Source organism: Ostrinia nubilalis, chromosome 6 (genome assembly GCF_963855985.1).
Source record: "Ostrinia nubilalis chromosome 6, ilOstNubi1.1, whole genome shotgun sequence".
Classification (NCBI taxonomy): Eukaryota; Metazoa; Arthropoda; class Insecta; order Lepidoptera; family Crambidae; genus Ostrinia; species Ostrinia nubilalis.
In genome coordinates this window covers 12,271,040-12,293,446 of record NC_087093.1, presented here as the reverse complement: position 1 = coordinate 12,293,446, position 22,407 = coordinate 12,271,040, and the positions used below count along the sequence as shown (strand labels likewise).

Genomic DNA, 22,407 nt, shown 5'->3' with positions numbered 1-22,407 from the left:
ACGATTAATGCATCCACCCACGACACTTACCGCAGCAACTCTCCCTTCGTAATAACGCAAGTAAATGACTGCATAAAGTTGAATAATGAAAGGCTGAAAGGCAATTACGCTGAATTCGGAGTCGAAGTCAAACAAAGGATCACGAGCGCCGCAGAGATCGATTGTGAGCACAATTCGTTCACGTACGAGCAATTTGCGAGCGAATAATAATGAAAGTTTAACGAGTCACGCTGCAGCGTAGGCTCCATCCACAACTTAATTAAACATATTATCAACTGTCAAAGCCCAACGCCTATACACATTCCCCAACCGAACTGGTTACTTTGCCGATTGTTCCTCATTTGGCAATATCAGACCCACTCCTATTGTTCAAAACACAAGCCGTTTCATTATGAACATTCGCAGTTGATTGCCTTCATGAAACAGAATGCAAACTCGTAAGCAAGGAACTTGTGCATGCCAATGTGCATACATTGATGTTAAGCATTCCTATCTATTATTAGAGTGACGTCGTGACACCAGGAACACATAAAACGTACTCGCTGAGAGCGTTGACCTACGCAAACAAACTCAGTATGATTTGCAGTATAGTGCAGTGCAGTTTGCCAAGAGACGAGCGGGCGGCGCGCGGGGTCGGGCCATCCGGCATAGCAAACACTGCAGCGATATCTTGCTTCCCAACTCTAACATAAACGTCTATTCCGGTTATGTTACACCGTGTAAATATTAGGGTTCAAGTGTTGAATGTGTCTCCCGTTTCGTAATTTGCAATCATCAGTCGTGTCGCCAGTTTGTGGAGTGATAAATATCTGCCTGGTTCCGTCTGCAAGCAGATGATTGATTCTGCCCGCCAACACATGCTCGCCCGACATTCGCGCTCGTACATTATGATTGATAGTGCCAAATCGCGAACGCTTGAAAAATGAGAGACAAAAGCTCGGTTAATGGAACGTCTATGAATTAGGGAGTTAATTAAAACAGCAGAGTCGTCGCCTTAGGACTAATGGGTGACAATTAAATTGTTAAGTGTCGCGCTCACGAAAGTTTAGTGAGGTTGCAGGTTGCGGGCGACGACCCGTAAGCGGAGCTGCAGCTTGCACAATTTACTTTTGTGCTGCAAGATTGATGAGCACCCCGACGCAGACTATTTATTTACTCAATCCGATCACGCTTTGTCTCGCAATCGTCGCCTTTTACAGTTGTCTGCGATGACTGGGCGAGGCAGTAAACCGTCACATAAACTTTCTGACGACTGGAGGTAGGGCCATTACGCGCTGAGTACATAACAGCGGCCGCAGTCGTACGAACAGGGCAGAAAGCGATTCGGTCTGGTCTGGAGTCAGTTAACACGAGCAGTCTGGGCTATTTAACTGGAGTAGACGATCGTAGCTTCCTCTAATTACGTCTGAATTTACATAGTGCGGGAAACTTGGCAGCCGGTAAACTCGGTCTCGATGGTGTCGAAATGTAGTCGTCGTTACAGCTCGCCGCCGCTTCCGCGGGCGCACTTTGGAGAATATTTAAAGTTAAATCGAAGCGTCTGGGGCACATATTGAAGTAAAGGATGATGAGTAAAGTTACGTCTCGTCGCTGAACAAATTTAATCGCGGTTCTCTTGTTTCGTTCAAACAAGTGCTAGGAGTGTTCAGTTGAACGAGGTGCCGAGAGGGATGGAGTGCGTTTCAAGCGCCGCTCTCGGCGTGCGGCTGAACGAACGTACACACATTAAAACTTTCCGAATTGGAGGTGACGCGATAATTAAAGAGCGCATGGGGCGGCAGCGGGCCTGTGGGCACCCCACCGCTGCGCTTTTGCAGCCCCGCCCGGGAACGGAAGTGATTAAAACAAAACATAATTAAACAATCACCTGCAGTGTTAGCACCGTACATCCAATTCATCATCCGATATCGATCTTAACTATCAAATATGCGCTTGAACAAGTTTTTAATTGAACATAATTTATTGTTAACGTCAAAATATTTAATAATACAAAATAATAATGTTAGTTTCGTTTTTGTATTCAGTTAATTCACAAATATCTTTTCTCGACGTCAAAATCGAAAAGTAGATACTCGTACGTTCCTCTAACAGCTAAAAGTTATTCATGTTACATTGTCAACGTTGTGTCGCCATTGTTCTGTGTGCGAGTATCTATCTAGCAAAATGTTTGCAAACGGGTGTTTCAACATAAAATAACAGCCATAGCCGGCCGGAGGTTGAATAACGGCTATAAATCTGGATTGTTCCCTGGGGTGGCTTATTTTTAATTAGCCAAATGAAACTTTTCCTATTATATTTCGCCGACGTCGGCACTACCCGCAACTAAGCATAGCGCAAAAATTAAATGCGAAGCGAGGCAGAGTCGCGGGAAGACCGAGTGAAACGTAACCTAACCGCAAACCCAATTAGTTCAAACAAGACACCCGATACTGCGGATCAGTTGCGAATTAAATACATAATTGATTTTTCAAACGAACCGATTTTTCAACTGACGTCGAACTCCTAGCTATTTGGACGTGTTTGGAAGTTGAAACGTATGAGTCTCGAGTGGTGACGGGTGCGGAATGGCAATTTTTCATCAGGGCCATCTCAAACAATACGTTCGTCTGCAAGTGGATGGTATTTGCGGTGCTCAATACATTTATCCTGCGTTCCGCCGTGTTTGCCATTGTCTGAGAGCCCAACGTTAATACAACGCTCTTTATATCTGAAAATGCATTCTGCAGTAATGCAATTGAACGGCTTCGGTACAATCTTATCATAGCATCTTGTTAGCAACGATGTTAGCAACGAAAGGATTAACGCTGATTTGGCTATCAAATTACACCTGAGGAACGCGGGGAGTCGTACGGGATAACAAAAAGATATTCCTTGTGGCATTCGAACGTTGGCCGCGAGCTAAACGCCATGACCCGAGAGCCTTCTAAAATATCAGTGTGTTGTGTACCTATGATTGATGGCTTGAATTGGCAAATTATGGTATTGGTGAATAAGTTGGTTTCAGACTATTTGTATTTAATATCCAATTTGTGAGTGAGTATGTGTACGAATTTAACATATCAGAAGTGAGTCCGACGCCCATTGGTATGTAAATTATTTTTATTATTATTGATGCAGTTGCATGAAACAACAAGTGAGTTTTCTGGAAGTAGCCGCTCAATCAATAGTTGACTGGCAGAAAATAACATTAAGTCCTTATTTTATGCGCTTTTATTTTGCGCGATAAAGTTCACAACAAATGAATGGAAAATACAGTGAGAAAAAAAAAAACTGATATTATTTTGGATACTGTTACTTACGTTATTATTTGAGAAGATCTGCTTCGATAATTTAAAATTTTAATTTAATTAAAAAAAAAAACGCGAAGTGAGTAATTTTTGGTATGAGGATGTCATTATGCAATTTTTGCAAAGAAAGATTTCTTTTATTTATCAAGTATTGAAGATATTTATAATTTAGATCTTCGCAAGAAACTAAGGTATGAATTTGGAATTGCTAAAAATGATTTTATAGTGAATATATTGAATTCGTAAAAGTACCATTTTACTAAGAGAAAAGATAAGTTCTCAGCAGATAGTTTATGATTAATATAAAAATATATCATAATGGCACAGTTCATTAATTTTATTTTTACTCCATCATTGGTTATTAAGATCTTAACAAAATAAATGTGAATTATTTGAAAGTGACAAAGGATTATTAGAAGTTATGTGAGTCAATTATGGAATATATTACTGTGAAATAATAATTATGGTGATGTAAATTAAGTAAATTTAAATTACCCATATAGAGTTCGTAATTGTTTTGTATTAAAATAATGTAATATGACATGCTGTTTGGAACAAACACATCCTGACTCGGATTGCGCTAGCGAAGCGAACCTGTGTTTATATTAACACCATTAAGATAAAATTTCGTGGCGAGGCCTCGAAACAATAAACACCATTGTGTGTGGTTCTAAAGGTTCAAAGTAAGTACTTGTGATTTGTTACTATTATGATGAATTTGGTTCGACAATTTGTCGTGATTGTGCAAACATGATTTATGGAGATACATATATTTTAAGAGTTACTGGTAATAATAATTTATATTTTGTGTATTTTAGCCCATGGAAAGGTATAGGTACCTGCTATATTTACAAATGGCAAATGTACTGAAATAATCATAACATTGACTGACTGAACACATGGACGATGAAAGTTGGTAATTTTAACAAATCGATAATAAGTAGGTAAGACTACCTAATTGTCGTAGAGATGTGAACACAAATGATAAGTGTTTTGATTTTGACGTCGAAAAATAAATAAGATTCGGTAATTAGTTCATTACTCCAGTGAATGGAGTTGTTTTGAAGATACGTAATTAACACTGTCAGAGTGGTTAAAGATTGGTCAAAGTTTACAAGTTGAAAAGCGACACCTACGTGATTGTCTAAATGTGTCTGCGTTACATTTATGTTACCACACGCAATGTATTTGAAATAAAATCGTATCTGAGGTAAATGAAGTGATAAGTAAGTAATTTGTTTTCAACCATCAATGTGGGATTTAACAGTTGGGCTTTCAGATTTGGTAGCCATTGTGCTAGAATGTTTGTGATATTATATGAGTAACGTATTGGTTATTACGTCACTATGAAAAATTGAACTTGAGTTAATAATGGTTTGATACCTAAGTGTAAAGATCACGAAAGTCCGGTGATGTTGTGATGATAACAATGATTTTACAGGTAATGTTTACAGATACTGATTGAAAGATTTGAATTAAATGATGATTTGTTAACCGGAACAAGGTAATTTAATACATAACTGATGTGTAATACATCCAGTGCAGCTTATACAGCCATGTGTAGTGAGCGATACCATGTAGTATCGATGAATATGATTTTAATCAAATTACTGGTTTTTACAACAGTTATTTAGAGCGGTTTTAAGTTTACGTTTGTTGATCTTGTTGAAGCGGATGTAGCGAAATTAGAGCTAGATAAATTGTGTACCATATGGGTAACAGTGTTTTAAAGCATACCTACAATTGATTTACCAAGAGACAGTTTATTGTGATTGGTGGTATAACCAATTAGCAGTGAAAATAGATACATCATTGAAATTACGTTATATTAGTTTGAGTGTAACTATCCCGTTGGGAAAAGTTATGGTGTGTTAATGTTGTAATTATTATTATTATTCGATGACTGAGTAAGAAAGGTAGGCCGAATAGCAAGCAGCGCTCACATAATTGTGAAATGGATGCTGAAGCTTAAACGGTGCTCACTCAGTAGGTAGATAGATACCTGAATTATTGAGTAAGGGAAATGCTATGAGAACAAATACAAGGGTGCCAGAGATTATTCTTATAAATAGACAAATTACCCATAATAATTGATGCAAATCGAACTATTTGATTCTAGTAACACAAATTGTGTCGAATACCCTATATTTTATAGTGAATGAATAGTGATGAATGAACTAACAAATAAGTAAGCTATAGACCTGAATCACTATGGAGAAGAGACTAATATACGAGTGATACTATGTGAAAAGAATGTATGTTTATTGATATGTGAAATGTGATAGTGATGTATGTAAAAAAATAAATATCCGTGACAAATGTCATACGACTTAAAAATAAAAGAAGCAACCTGCTTATTTGCGAGACAAGGAATCGAAACAGACTCGTCGTTCTGAAGTTCATATTACATGGTCACATTCTCTGTAATTTATGTAGAGTTTAATGTTTACCTACCATTTTCGAGCAGTGTACTAGTGGACCTGCCTGATAATGAATTGATAACACAATACTAATGATTTATGAGACTCAATTTAGCTGTTGTTACGTATATGCGAGACCTACAACACTGAAGACGAAAGAACTAGAGGTGTGTAAATTGGAGAATACAACTATGTAAATTCAAAACAAGACTACGAGGAGGCATGTGCCTGACAGACAGATCTTAGAGCATTTTGTTAATTGAGAGCAGCTTCTACGAGTGTCATACGGTGAAAACAATGTACTCAATTGAGTAGATATAAAATCCTCGCATGGATAGATGTTATAATATTATACAGAAATAAATTTAACCACATTTCAAGGTACACTTAAAATATGGTATACGAAAGTCTAAAATAAGTAATGTACTTATTTGGTGATTAAGTTAAATCAGAATGATATTCCAGGGATGGAAATAAAAGTAAAAGGTTAATAAATGGAACGTTAAGAAAATGAAAAAAAAAAAGTTGCCTGTTGATAATGGATATAATACGAGTAGCAAAAGATACCTTAAGCAGGCTTTTGACGGAGGACAAAATTTTATTGAAAACCCGATCACTAGAATAAATGAAATATTAATAAAATAGAGCGATAATTGCAAACAGTAAAAGTTTACGTTTATCTTGGCGATTCTCGAAGTGGCTGTTCCAGTGTTAAATGAAGACATTATTTTAGTACATAATATGTAGGTACTATATTATATGTATCTATTTACATGGGACTAAACTTCTTTATAATGATTCAAGTTCATTGGTGGAAGAGTTAGTAAGTACTTACTGAATTCTGCAACGATCGACCCAGTTCACAAGAGTTATAACGCATACTTATTTGCTTCCCACTTTTAAAATCTGAAGATAATGATGTTACACCGGAAATGTTACATTACATTTCCGGTATTCCGGACTGTAACTGAATTTAACAGCATAAGATAATGAAAAGTTGAAGATGATAATGTAATAATTAATTGGCCACATATGAAAATTTGTCCATGGAAGTCGATACAAGTGTGGACACTGAGATGTTTACAAACATTTCAAATGACCGACTCCAGGCTCGAGTGTAGTTATTGTTATAAAACATTATCGGAACATTATGTATACGAAATTCATACATAAATAATTAAGTTGCAAAGGATACAACAAGTCGTAGTTCATTTAAATGAGAAGAGTTTTAATGCTGGACTTTATGAAACTGAACAATAATGGTGAATGATGAAATCAAAGTGATTGTGTTATTGTTTTACATATTATAGGTACGTTTGGTGAAAGTACTTATTAATATATACATTTACTACTATACATTTAGTGGACGTGACAACAAAGAAAAGTATATTTACTGCCATTTCAGTGAAATAATCCAAGATGTATGTATACAGATACATGATAATGTGTTCCAACTTATAGAAAACAGTGAATTTTTATAAATGGGATACACTTGAAAAAACATAGGTACGATTAACACGTGGTAAAATCTTTATCTACCATAATGAGAAATAAATAATTTGAATTTGAATAAACATGTCTTGTCTTATGAAGTGGTAGACATATTGACGAATATAAGTGGTACTTCATTAGTTTGTCACACTTGAAAAGCATTAATGAAACTTATGATAGTGATCTAATCCACCATACCGTGTATGCGAGATGTGAGTAGTACATCCAGACTCACCACTATTTCCTTGAGTAAAGGAGCAGCACTAAAGTTATCAAGCATTTATAATTCCAAACAAACCCTGGACAGCAGTGCAGTAATAACAAGGCCGATTGTGAATCTAGCGAATACTAGAATTGAGACTAAAGTGAATTTAAAATGAGAGATTTGAAATGTGAAATAGTCACATCACCAATGGATACTTACTTTACAATATAGTGCATTGAGAGTTGAGACTAGAGTGAGTCTAACTAGAGGTTTGACAATGTGAAATAAATAGTTGTTACCAATGGATCCTACTTTAGGATATAATGCATTGAGAGTTGAGACTAGAGTGAGTCAACTAGAGACTTGACAATGTGAAAAGTCGTCACCAATGGATACCTACTTTAAATTATGAAAAGCGCATTGAGAGTTAAGATTAGACATGTGGACTATCCAATTACTACTCATTTTGGGATATGTACGTGACAAAATTTGCAGGCAACTATTTTAATCATGTGTACAAGTAATGATTACTGGGTCCTATTTATGAACATTTACATATTGGTTGACTATATTGAGAATAAAATGTAATGTAATGTAAATTATAATGTTACTGTTAAAGCAATGGTGGAATTCCTTACTTCAGAATGTTTATTATATTACTGTTACGGGACCAAACTACTTAGAAGGAAAGCAAGTGATAAAAAAAAAAAAGGTGATTAAGAATATTATTTTGGTAGCAATGCTGGCACCAATGGAGGTAATGATTTAATATTATTTATTAGACAAAGGAGTGAAAAGTATGCCGAAGAGCAAGCAGTGCTCACTTAATCGTGAAATGGATGCTGAAGCTTAAGCGGTGCTCACTCAGTAGATAGCTGAATTATTTTAAAACTACATTATGAGTAAAATAAAGAAACGCTGGTCTCAATGTGACAATTTTATACGATTTACTGAATTGAAATGGAACGCTAATGTTTATAAATCTTATATTATTATGAGTGAAAAGGAGGCCGAAGTGCAAGCGGTGCTCACTTTAATTGTGAAAGGGATGTCGAAGCACAAGCGGTAGTCACTCAGTACCTGAATTATTACGAATATGTATATTGTTAGTGAAAAGGGGGCAGAAGTGTAAGCGGTGCTCACTCAAAAATGTGAAAGGGATGTCGAAGCACAAGCTGCGCTCACTCAGTACCTAAATTATTATAAGTTGTAAAATTGCTACACCCTTACAGAGTTAATATTAAGTATGATACAGTATGTGATGAAATATGACTTGCAAATAATGAATAAATAAATATTATGAATATACATATTATTATGAGTGAAAAGAATGCCGATGCACAAGCGATGCTTACTCAGTTTTTGTACAAGTAGAATCTTAAAGGGATTGATAAAGTGAAAGCAGGAGTTCCACAAGGTCATGTCATGGAACCTACACTGTATCTATGCCGCCTAAACCTGTTAATGAGGAAATGAATTGTAATGAAATGAAATTGAATAAATGTAATGAAATGAAATGAAATGAAATGAAATGAAATGAAATGATGAAATGAAATGATGAAATGAAATGATGAAATGAAATGATGAAATGAAATGATGAAATGAAATGATGAAATGAAATAATGAAATGAAATAACGAACGTCAAAGCGAACGTGACAAAATTAGTTTCGATGAAGAGATATTTACATCTTGGCATGTACTTGGATAAACGTAACGTGGAAAAAGCATATTTTTACCAAACGTCCAGCAATAGGACAACAATAACGCAAAAAGTCATAAGAAATGGTCAACCTGCAGTGGAAAATAAGGTCTTGTTATAGTATAAGTGTATAATGAAACCAATCTAGACAAACGTTTTTGTTGAAGTTTCAATGGAAACTGTCGAAGATGCTACCTGAATTGTAAATCTTTATGTGAATGCACTAATGTGGTAAAGCAGCAGTATACGATGGAGTATTGAGATATTGTAGAAGCACCGTGGTACGTCACGAGAGACTTTACCGAAAATTCGGTATCAAAACAGTGAAAGAAGAAATAAATAATAAAGCTAAACTTATCATAATGAAAACTGGAGCTACATAACAGTTTATTTGTGGACGATATATTTTCAAGTATTCGTTCATAGACTAAAGAAGAAAGTACCTCAGGACTTACTGAAAGAAGATTGATTTATGACACTGGCCTCGAAGACCGCCAGAATCATTATTATGAAAATGGTACTGAATATCGCTCAGACAGAATGATTGCAATAACAGAGAAAAAGAAAATGTAACGAAGACGGAAGAGTAAAATAGAATGTTTAATTTAAGGTCCTCGGGTGAAACTATTCACAAGGAAGGTGTTGACACTACACTGGTGTTGTCAAATGCGAATCGAATTTCAGCTGGACGATTGATTCAACTGTTGATTAAGGTGTTGCAGATGATAATTGATTCTCAAGTAATTAAACGACATAGATAGCATACATGTATGGGGACATACATCATAACGTTCGAATGGCCGAAGCGGAATGGGGACATTCCGGCATCAGGACGGCCGTCTGTTAGCAACGATGTTAGCAACGAAAGGATTAACGCTGATTTGGCTATCAAATTACACCTGAGGAACGCGGGGAGTCGTACGGGATAACAAAAAGATATTCCTTGTGGCATTCGAACGTTGGCCGCGAGCTAAACGCCATGACCCGAGAGCCTTCTAAAATATCAGTGTGTTGTGTACCTATGATTGATGGCTTGAATTGGCAAATTATGGTATTGGTGAATAAGTTGGTTTCAGACTATTTGTATTTAATATCCAATTTGTGAGTGAGTATGTGTACGAATTTAACAATCTCTCTTTTCAGCAATTTCACAATAGATTTTTCAATGGAGAGCCGAGAAATAACTTGCGGAAAGAATCTCGTCGCACAGAAAAGTATAACGAACCTGCTTCACTTGCTTGGATTTCTATACACTCCGGATTACAAGTTTCCAAAGGAAATTATGGGTTTATATCATCACGGCGATTACTCACAGTGCAGCTCGTCTACTCATCAGTATTCGCCAGTCAAAGGACCCGCCGGTTTATGTAAATCTCAAGCATTTATTACGCTCGCAACTCTGAATGTCGATACTCCCAGGGAAGGGAATTCATGAAGCGAACAAATTGTTAATCTCACAAAGAGGAAAACCTCAAACACGGGCATCGGGTGGTATTGAAAATATTTGGCGTACCTGCAAGATTTTATTGACAAGTTATTCATAAAATTCACGAGCACACGCTCGGTGTGAGGGTTACGGAAAAATCGAATGCCTCGGAGATATTTGTTCGCGTGAATTAGTCTCGCGTCGCGAACATTCCGCGAGTGTTCGCATCTGCTTGCCTTATGAAAAGTGGAGTTTAATTCGACAATACACGAGACGGGACGACTCGCTAGTGTGAATTTACAAGAACATTTTCGAGGCACTCTGCTCAAGATGAGGTATGCAATCGTAGTTATAATTTTATTGCGCTGTCTCCAAGTACAAGGTGCTAAAGGAGCGGGCGTCTCGTCACAGAATAAAGTAAAATTCAGACTTAAATGGGTGTTAAAAATGCTGGAATAAGAATCGAGTGGGTGTGCGGGCGGTTTGATGCGATTTTGATGAGCTCGCCGTCAGATACCGAGTCGGAACGATGACATTTTTATTAAAGTGTTGTCTCACAATTCGACGTCGTTTCCGATGAACGAGATGTCGTAAATTTGTCGCAAGTAATTGATTGCATGGACCCTTCGGACAAGTCGTTTAAGGCGGAAAAAGTTGCTAAAAGAATTCTTATAGTAGCGATGTTTCAAGTTGTGTATAGTCACAGACGAGACGGTTAGCTCTGGTACATGGAAAACTACTTATCCTAACTTCGTTTTATCGTTAGAAGTATTGTTATGTCAGTTAGAGCCATTCACGAGCGTCATTAGGGCCGCAGATAATGCGCCTCTACATGTTTTACGATGAATAGTTTTATAAAGAGAATTAGGTGTTTTATTTCTTATCGGTTCGTTGGGTACTGGTGTTGATATTGTTAGTTAAAAGAAATAAAAACTTTACTATTTATTCTAAGTTAGGATCTGTGTATCTTGGTAGTTCTTGGTACATTCACGCCTAAACCACTGAATCAAACTTCATGATTTTTAGTGCTCATGGTCCTAATATTGGAGAAAACAATTCTTGGATAAAATAGAGGGATGAAGTTTGACTTATTCTAGCAAACAAATTTTTGAATTTAAATTTTAAAATTTATTTATCGAGATAGGTATGAAAACGCTTTTAAAATTATATCCTGCAAGCAAAGAAATTAGCTTAATACATAACTACTATTAGAGGCCGGTCGATCTATTCTTATAAATAAAACACTGGATACTCATCTTTCACATTATATTGCCTTATTTTAAATACAATTCATCACTTAGCACAAAAGCGCGCGGAGTCGTCTCCGCGCGTCCCTCTATTCTGACGTTTGATTCTCGTGTGACATTGACGTATTGTCAATGTCACTATGACAGCATCTCATAGGCTATAACGATACCGCTATTTTAACGTTTTATATTTTTCACAATTAACACTACAAAACATACCATTAACTATTTTATACACATCTTGCATTAGGTTGGACTTGGACCACTGATTGCGTATCACCGTCAAGCCTTTTTGGGAAATGTCCATCGATAGAATAAGTACGAGTACCTCCACTCATACATAAATAAACGTGTCAATCGCATTCGATTGCTTGCATTTAACTAGTCAAATAAATCGATATACCTAAATCGATAAAGTCAATACAAGCTACATCTTCGCGAGTTAATAAATAATTCGATGAAATATACATTAATCGCAATAACGCAGAAGAAGTTTTGAACATAAGCAATTATTTATAATTTCAATGTTCGTGTGAATTAAGCTACATTATTCAATTTATCAGTATGTTTGATGAAATCAAACTGTATCTGTTCATTATTAGAATACCGCATACAAGATAGCACGCGAGATAGTTAAAAATAACCGTTCGATCGACTAACTGCTTTATTTTTACTGTTTTATACTGAGCAGTAATTTATATTAGTTCTAATTTGGGATCACGAATTTATTCACAAGACTGACTTAATGAACTATAGTTATTTGGTATTTTATATTTCTTACCCTTTAATATCTCAGTTATAGGATTAGGTACACTGCACACGCATCCTTTTGGTAAAATTATAATTTTACAAACGAATTATGGACAAATACATTGTTTAAATTTCAATCGAATCTGAAATCAGGAGAGCATTTGGATTCGAGAATTTGGAAGCTGCAATATTCCACGGCACTAATTAATTATTAAAGGCAGCGTATATTTTGAAACGTTCAATATTTCGTACATTCCAGTTGTCTAGTGACGAAACGCATGAAATCAACGTTATTAGCAATATGCCAATTATTATTACCGTACACACGCTAAATACAGTCTATCCTGAAACTGACGTACTAATTACGCGATTAAGCGCTATAATTAAATTTGTGTTGATTAGGAGGACGACGTCTGAGAAGTCGGAATCAATGGGAGAACCCACAATAAATATTGATCCTTGGTGTTAGCAGAATATGATACAATTTCACAATACTTATAGTCTGTCTAAGCCTAGGCGCAGACCACCGATTTTTAGTCGGCCGATAGTTGGGCCCGATTCTAATTTGTATGAAGAATCAACCGGTAGATTGTGCGCGGCCATGTCCATACTGATTAACTGCCTGACTAAACTATCGGCCGACAAAAATGGTCTGCGCCTAGGCTAACTTTTAGTTCTATTCAAAGCCAAACAAGCAAAATTTTCAAATCATTCCATAAAAAATAAGTAAAGTATCAGTAGAGTCCAGTAGCTCATGGTTTGAAACGCCTTTAAACAAACAACAGCTTTATTCCACTTAGCAACATCGATTAAACCCATTTATTAACGTCTTTAAAGCGTAAACGGACGGGATGGTTTCTCAGTGATTGTAGACCGCTGATAAAACATGGTGCGAGTGATATACGAGGCGTGGAGCGCCACGTGCGCCCGCAGCTGAGTCAACATGTACCTTTACTCATTGTGCATGGCACATATCTTGTCTGGACTGATACTGGTAGAAATTAACTAATACATTCTTTAAAGGCATCAAGGTAAAAACTGTTAGCATCTTTTGTAGCTGTTAAACTTAGTTTCTTGTCGCTACATCTCAGAATTGGACGAATTATTGCCCAAAGCATTGAGACGAACAACGTTATACAGGGTGGAAACGATAAGTGATCTCACTAGATTATTTCTAAACTATACGAGATATCCAAAAACTGGTTACTGATCCTGAAAGTGCTTCACGAGCTCTATCCAATGGTGCTAATAATAGGTTACAAAATAAACTGGATCTATCTGAAAATTCAATATTACCAGCTTCCATACATTTAGTACTGCCACAGTCATGGCACTCATGTCTTGATAATATTATAGCAAGTAAAGCCTAAAACCAATGTTTTCCATGAATAATTTTAAAGAATACAATTTACGAGTTAATTTTAAGTGTTTATTATTATTTAAAATAAAAAAATAGCACTTCTAATATTGTGTGGCTGGCATAGTGGAATACATTTAGTATGGAGGCTAAAAACATTGAATTTTCGGATGGATCCAGTTAATTCTGTAACCTATTACTGATATCGTTTGAAAGAGCTCGTGAAGCAATTTCAGGATCAGTAATCAGTTTTTCGATATCTTGTATAGTTTAGAAATAATCGAATGAGATCACTTATCGTTTCCACCCTGTATGTATTGGGAGGTAAAAAAATAATAAAAAAAACAACAACGACATAAACGAATACAATTTTTTGTTAAAGATCTAATCATAACCAGACACGTCATTGTTTATGATACGAGTGCGAGATTTAATCAATGACACAATGTGGTCCAACAAGGAAAACTAACAATAATCCGACTAATGGAGGCGGAATTGCTTTATTTTGTTTTGTTGCAGATATCTGACTAAAATCAGGTCACCGTGTTAATTTTGAAAATGTTGCATACAAATTACTACATTAGGATAAGATACCTGCTCACATTTGGGTGAGACTACCATTTAATAAGTTCAGAATAATAATATAAAGAGCTTCATTAGATCCGGAAAGATAATACAAATATTAATTAATTAGAATGAGCAGACAAATATTATAACAGATGTCATATTAAAACGACATTGCCTTTCATTATACCCTTTTAGGGTCTTATTGGAGTATAAAAGCTTTACACTGAAATCCATTCAGCAGCAACAAAAAGGATTTAACACGACACCGAATGCAATTCTCATGTATATTAGACGTACAATGCGCTATCACAATAGTCATAATATAAACATTACTAATAATTGTCGTAAAACCTGCTTTATAACGCGCGTAAATCTATCAAGTATCAAGATAAACAGTTTCTATTTACAGGACGGAATAATTATTGTAATGAATAGGTGTGTGTTTGTATCGTGAGTAAATCAATATTAAGCATTGATCTACATCGCACTTCTGTTATTTATTTATAGTGATTTTGATAAAGGTCAGTGAGGTATGGTAACGTTTTAAATTATTAATTTAGTAGGATCTGGGGGGAGTTCCATAATTATGTTCATAGATATGTATTTAATTGTACACACGATAGCACATCAGGTTACCCATTTTTGTTGCAAACTCGCCCCTATTACAACTGTACAAGAACCCACAGTGGTTACGTTGACGTGCCGTCGTCCGTACGTGACCCGCGCACGCACAATATGACGTGTCTTACGATTCCACACATACAGGACACAAGACACGTCCAACGCACGCCACGTGCTTTGCGAAAATACCTGTCAACATCAAATAAATAATTTTAATATTGACATTTACCAATCATCAAAACAGGATACAAAAAGACTACATAATAGTTTTTTTTCAACCGCCAGCAATTTTCTCGGTTGGCAACGGAGATCGCCGTTCCAAAACATTATTTCGTCCGAATGCGATAATCGCTGCGATTTTCCGAAGTCGATAAAGTTTGCGACCGACAAAGGCGGATCAATCCAATCCAGCCTTAGTTGATTACCAGCCTATTTACGGTTGGCTGGCCTCCTCAAATTGCTAATCTAAACCGACTCGATCACTGTGACGATTGGTAAGTACGTAAACACGGATGTTAAAAATAGCGACGCGTCTAAGAGGTGCGAAGCGTGAATACAAAGTGGAAAACATTTTTTAGCGTTTGTCTTTCCCTAATTTTATTCTATTATATTTCTTGTTCCCACAATATCAACTCCTATGAAACGATCTACATGTTCTACTTAGCAAAACGTAATTTCGTAAAAACCAATCGCTTTTTACATAAGTAGTACGAGTACCTTAATTATGAGTATATGTCTAATGCTATAATTTGCATTGATATATTATCTAAGTAAGTATGCCATATAATTAATCTGGAAATTAAAGTTGGGTTGTGCAACAATATTATAATGACTTACTTATTTCTTAACTATGTTCATCTCCAGGTCTCACTCACTTGAAAGAGCACAATTCTAAGAAGAAGAAGAACCGTATGAGTATAATATTTCAAATCTGTAATCTTTATTTATTTAGGGGCTTTTGTCTTTAAAGACACGACAGCCCCATCGAACCTTAAACTAAAACAATTTAATGGATATCTGTGATCAATTTAGTACATGTTATCTTAACCCGTTCAGTTAAAGGCGTAAACAGACTTACCTACATAAAATATTAAAATTAGAAAAGATAGTTCTGTTTATTAAACATAACCTAGCTTGATAACCGCGTTACCGGCTTACGATATCTTTGATGGACATAAAAAATATTGTAAACAACTTGCACACAGATACTGTTTATCTGCGGAATGCTATTAGGTACATTTCTAGACGTATCAAAACAAACTTCGATTGCATTATCAGTCCGATATGTGTAAACCGACCATTTGCCACATTTGATAACCCTGCACTTACGATAGTGATGTACCGGTCCGGCGAATATTTTGTGCAAAGAAAAACTTTTTTTAATGTAATCATTTTGTGAAGGGCCAGTATTATGATTTTTTACAGAGCGTTTTTTTTTTGTGGTTTTCGCAGACATTTAAGGCCAGTACTTATTGTATTTTTAAGGAACTGTAAGTTCATTGACTTTCTTTTCAGGATAGGTAAGGTTTAATTTAAAAGGACCAGTATTGAGTGCATATTGTTAACACAACTAACTTCTCAAGATCATTGAAAAGGTTATGATGAATAAACTTATGATACGGAGCAACTGATAGATATGATGGGCATCGAATCTTGATAATAATTTGGTAAACAGAACTGAAAACCCTCTATGAATAAATATGGCAAATTCCCAAACTTTTTAACACAAAAAATAGCTAAGGCTTGCCAAAAAAGTTTTTGTAAAAAAACAGTGAAATCAATATTATCTCATCAAAATAGATGACTAGAACGTTATAAATAAAATTATAAAAATAAATTTAAATACAACTCGAGTCCGTACTCGAGTTAGATAATATGTTTACAAAGCTAACAGAGTCACCCCAGCGCCCTCTTTATCTGTTTTGCAAAGTTGCTAACAACAGCCTTGTGAGTTATCTTGGCACGACAATATTGATAAAGTGAAAATTAATAAACAACTCCGCACTACCTGATAATGTAAAAGTCATAAATATTAATAGCAAATGTTAGAGCAGCCGCACACGATCCTACGTGTTAACACGTCCTATCTCGTATGCGTTTGTTGACTATTAATAATAATTACCTGCATTAATTATGGATAGATGAGCAATATTATAACGTGGGTGCGTCGGCAAGTATTACAGGTTAATGTAGTAATGAATTTTACAACTAATTAAAAAATTTTGTTTTATATTATAGTAACATGAAAATAATCAAGAAATAGCTATTTAAAACAAATTGTATAATAATAATAACAGTAACTACCAGCATAAAATGCTGAGAATTTAAAACAACTCAAAATAATAATAATAATAAGCCCCGCAGGGCAGCTTTGTGGCGAGCTGTTGGTGAGTAGCGACACCACGGGGCCAGTTGTTAATCCGAGTGCTCCCGAGAGTCGGTCAAGACCCTCGTCTTCGGCTTGCCGAAGTGGAATCCGAGAGGGTCTGCAGGACTTTCACCTCTGGATTGCCTTAACCGGCCGGCCAGAGTGGAGTCGCTAGAGCTATATGCTCCAGGGGTGGAAGTGTTAAAGGGCATAACGCCGCGAGTAACTCCGGAGAAAGCGCAGCACACCTCTCTACAGTTCTACACCCCTGAGCTGGCAGACGCCAATGTTGCCCCTCAGTCCGGTCTATACGACCCATGACGCCAGGGGGGGCCCATTTAGTCGCTGGCTAGTCACCGCCTGCCATTTTTTCAGTCCGAGACTATGAACCAGGCAGGTGACCCGTAGTCTCCATCCATAGCCCAGTAACCAGTCCCTCCATCCTTCATCCATAACCCTAGTCCGTTCTCCAATAACTGCAATAGCTCCTGTGCACAGGCTGGGGATGGTCTCTGGCTACATCCCATGATATAGTCAGAGACTAGATCCAGCATGTGCACCACTTTCACTTTTGTCGATTATTTTGCGCTTAAAACGGCCTCTACGTGTTGGATCTGTATCCCCACGCAAGCCTTATAAAGCACCGGACCACTTTGGACCCGTGAGCTCCAAAGCGTACAAACATAATAATAATAAATACTCTTTATTGTACACCACATAAAAAGAAACAGAAAGAAAAGGAACACATAAGGTACAATTAGGCGGTCTTATCGCTATGAAGCGATCTCTTCCAGACAACCTATAGAGAGGACAGTTACTTAAAACAAATGAAGGGGAAGGCGGTGTCGACACTAATGAAATAAATAATAATAAACAAAAGTGTAAATTAAGTGTATATTAAGTAAGTATTCTTAATTATTATGCATAAGAATAAACAGACTTTATTATTATGTTCATATTTTTACTGGCAATGTGCCTATGGCAATAAAGAATTTGTATACTACAGACAGACACGCATGCGTTTTATTAAAATACTACTTACATTACGAAACATTATTAATATTATTCTATAAACGCGACCCAAATATGAATGTCATCGTACTGGAAACTTTATTACACTATAAGTGGATGTTTAACATTTATACGACACTTTATTAACTGTTTGCGAATCACGCAAGTGGAATATTATGACAGACGTTGTCGGAAAGCAATACAGTGTGAGTCACGTTAAAGTGTACATATGAAAATAGATGAAACTAGACCTATTTTTATCGACAAAAAAGAGGTCAAAAAATTTTTGAGATTTTTTTAAATTTTTTTATAGATTTTTTTTTCTTCCAATTACTTATTGTAAAGAAAACGTAATAACTTATAAACTAAACGGTATATCCTGATAAAATAAAAACAGTAATAATGCTAAATAACAGGCAATACTAAAAAAATACATAAAATACACAAAAAAGGCCAACAAATAATAAAAAATGATACTTTTTGAAAAAAAATTGCTTTTAAATTCGTGTTTTTTTGGTTATTTGATAAATTTCTCCAAAAAATGCCCCTATAACCGGTGGTTTTTATTACTTTGTATTATTCTCTATCGTATTACCTTCGTAAAACCAAAAATCGCATGTCTCTATCCCTATCACAACGTTTGCAATGATCGTTTGAACTAAGGCTCTCCGGGCGCGCCATTCAACGCTTCGTTAACAACGAAACTGAAAATGGCTCTAGATTTGTAATTTTGATAAAGACAAGTTAGACTTCAAATAAAAACAAAAGATTTCGAAGTAAAATAAGCATTTTAGTTAAAATTAAAATTGTCTCTACCTTTAGCGGAGAATAATGTTGTGGCAGGCCTTTGTTCAAACGATCATAGCAAATGTTGTGATAGGGATAGAGACATGCAATTTTTGGTTTTACAAAGATAATACGATAGAGAATAATAAAAAGTAATAAAAACCACCTGTTATAGGGGCATTTTTTTGATAAATTTATCAAATAACCAAAAAAATACGAATTTATAAGCAGATTTTTTTCAAAAACTATCATTTTTTATTATTTGTTGGCATTTTTTGTGTATTTTATGTATTTTTTTAGTATTGCCTGTTATTTAGCATTATTACTGTTTTTATTTTATCGGGATATACCGCTTAGTTTAAAAGTTATTACGTTTTCTTTACAATAAGTAATTGGAAGAAAAAAAATTCTATAAAAAATTAAAAAAAAAACTCAAAAATTTTTTGACCTCTTTTTTGTCGATAAAAATAGGTCTAGTTTAATCTATTTTCATATGTACACTTTAACGTGACTCACACTGTATAATGTGGAAATAAAAATGTTCAGTTAAAGAATTCATTTTGACAAAACACTTGATAGCAAAAATATACTTACATCTACTAGAGTCGGCGAAGGATCGTGCATCCATCAACGTAAATGGGTGAAGTTATAAGAAAAACAATGGATAATGACTTGACGTCTTAACATTTTTCGCGTAATATTGTACTTAAGTTTATGTATTCGAACATTATTTATAATTGTTGTAATTAAATAATAATAAAGAAATAAGCCTTAATAATAATATAGAGTTCATTTAGTTCTATTTTTTTTCATACTTAATTATAGAAACTTATGTAGGTACGAACAATTAATTATTGTTGACATTAAAATCCGCCTCCGTTCCGTAGGTCAGATGTTAAATATTTTCAAACATTATCACGTTTCAGTTTATAAATAAACGGTCACCTTAATTAAGCAATAATAACTAAGTAATAAATATGAAAGCAATATGCATTCTCTATTGCCGACGACAAACAAATTTGCGAAACGCTATTTCGCTGTCGTTTCCAATAAAATATTAATACGGGCAATTAATGCATTTTCAGAATTCCTTTCAAAAGGCGTATACCTACATCATTTTGCACTCCAAAATTGACTATGAAACAGACTCATTTATAATAATTGATGGTTTTAAAGCAATTTATGGAGGTAATAGTAGTCAAACTCTTTATTTATAAAATTGCCTGCATTTATTAAGGTCTCAGTGCACTTCAGTGTGATAATATGGTGGAGATAATGTCAATTTAATTGAGACGGATGACTTCGGATATTGTTAACTAAAACATTATTATTATCAACGGCGAATCGTGTTATAAAATGTAGCATTGTCAGGTAAACACAAAATTTAGATTTTGGAATGTAAAATGAGAATAAGAAAAACTTTACTTAGCATAATTATTTTATAACAAAGTTGCAGTACATACATAATAATACCATTTCCTAAAAAAATCTATGCTGAAGAGGTGCCCGCTCAGCAAAAATCGCGACAAATTATCACAAAATCATGTCCAGAAGCTGGTTTTCAGCGGATTCAGGATTTTTTTATTAAGTTTCAAATTCAAATCAAGAGAATTTTTTGGTAAGATGACGTGTATTCGGTGAGACACAATGATCGCTGAGATCTTTAACAAGAGGCTAGGCACAATAAAACAATATATTTCTAGAGATCCGCCTAGTAACTTCATACCATATTTAATGCGCAAACTATAGCTTTACTAAGAACTAATCAGTTCAATAAAATCAAGTGAATTTATGTTTTACAATTACCATACAAAATTTATGGGCCGGCGATAGAAATAAAATTGAACTCATAAGATACGTTCAAATTGACTTGTTAATGGTATGTATTTTATGCTTTACTAAGTTAACGAATGCGCATTCGATTTAAACTTTAGAAGGCTAATGTTCGTCAATAAAAATCCATTTTATTCACGCCTTTTCAAAAAGGGAAAGACATTCCAAAGTTTTAACAAGAACACATGTAGAGTTTAAATATTTAAACGTTGCTGTGAAAATAGACTAATACTCGAATTTTTCATAGAGAAATCTCGCAGCATTGATACTATCTTGACCAATTAGTACCAACCTTATTATTATTTAAATTGACTTATAGCACGCTAAACTTATCTTGATCAATTCATCAAATACGTGACAGTTATTCGCTAGATCTTAATTTGCTATCTCTACGATTTGACATAAGCCCCGAGTTAGCGTAAATACAAAAAGAGAATGTTCGTAAATGTTTATTTTACATAACATCAACCACCACTCCTGAAGGGATAATTAACTTTTAAAATAACTAAATGAATATGTTTTCACTTCGCCCTTTCACTTTACTAGATCTAAGACAAGGAAGCTAATTTAATTAATGACATGGTTTTGTGTGGTATTTAGTCGCTCTGGCCTCTGGTAAGACCAAAAAGATGCTAAAATTGTTGTAACTTCATTTTTTAATCAAGTGACTTGCAACAAAATCTGTATGTGATATTAACAGTCTCTAAAGGGCTGCCTATTTATTTTTAACGCCCATAAGTGCTTAGCCTAGGCGCAGACCACCGACTAGCTGGCCGATAATTGAGTCGGGCTGTTGATCAGTATGGTGGAGATGGAGATGTATCTATGAACTTGCGCACATAACACCAATTTGGTATCGGCCGATTCTTCATACAAAATAGAATCGGGCCCAACTATCGGCCAACTAAAAGTCGGTGGTCTACAGTTCTACACTATACGCCTAGGCATAGTGTACTTCACATAGTTACTTCATTAGTGCACTCTAGGCCTACAACGTATGCACATCAAGCCACGACTTGGATCGCGGTCGCTGGGGATAACGCCCGAGCCAAGGCGAACTTACTATAAACATTACGTATACATAATATTAACTGCGAAAGTTGTGTCTGTCTGTTAGGTTTTCTGAAGAACATAGCAGAATGTAGATGAAATTTGGCAAACAGAATACCCTCTTTTAACACGTCTGGCATAGTAGCAGAGTAAGGAAGAGGTCATGTTTATAAACTAGAGATGCTCAGTGAAGTTTGAATCACCTGATGAAAGACTCTAGGAGGACAAAGTTCACGTCATAAGGGATGAGTATTGGCACGAACCATCCTTTGATACGCTATGCAATTA

The 22,407-nt window shown here is 35.4% G+C and overlaps 1 protein-coding gene across 1 annotated transcript in view; it reads right to left on the bottom strand.

Moving 5' to 3' along the window:
- Positions 1-22,407, bottom strand: part of LOC135072654 (headcase protein) — a 72,839-nt gene that overhangs the window by 4,273 nt on the left and 46,159 nt on the right. The window lies entirely within an intron of this gene.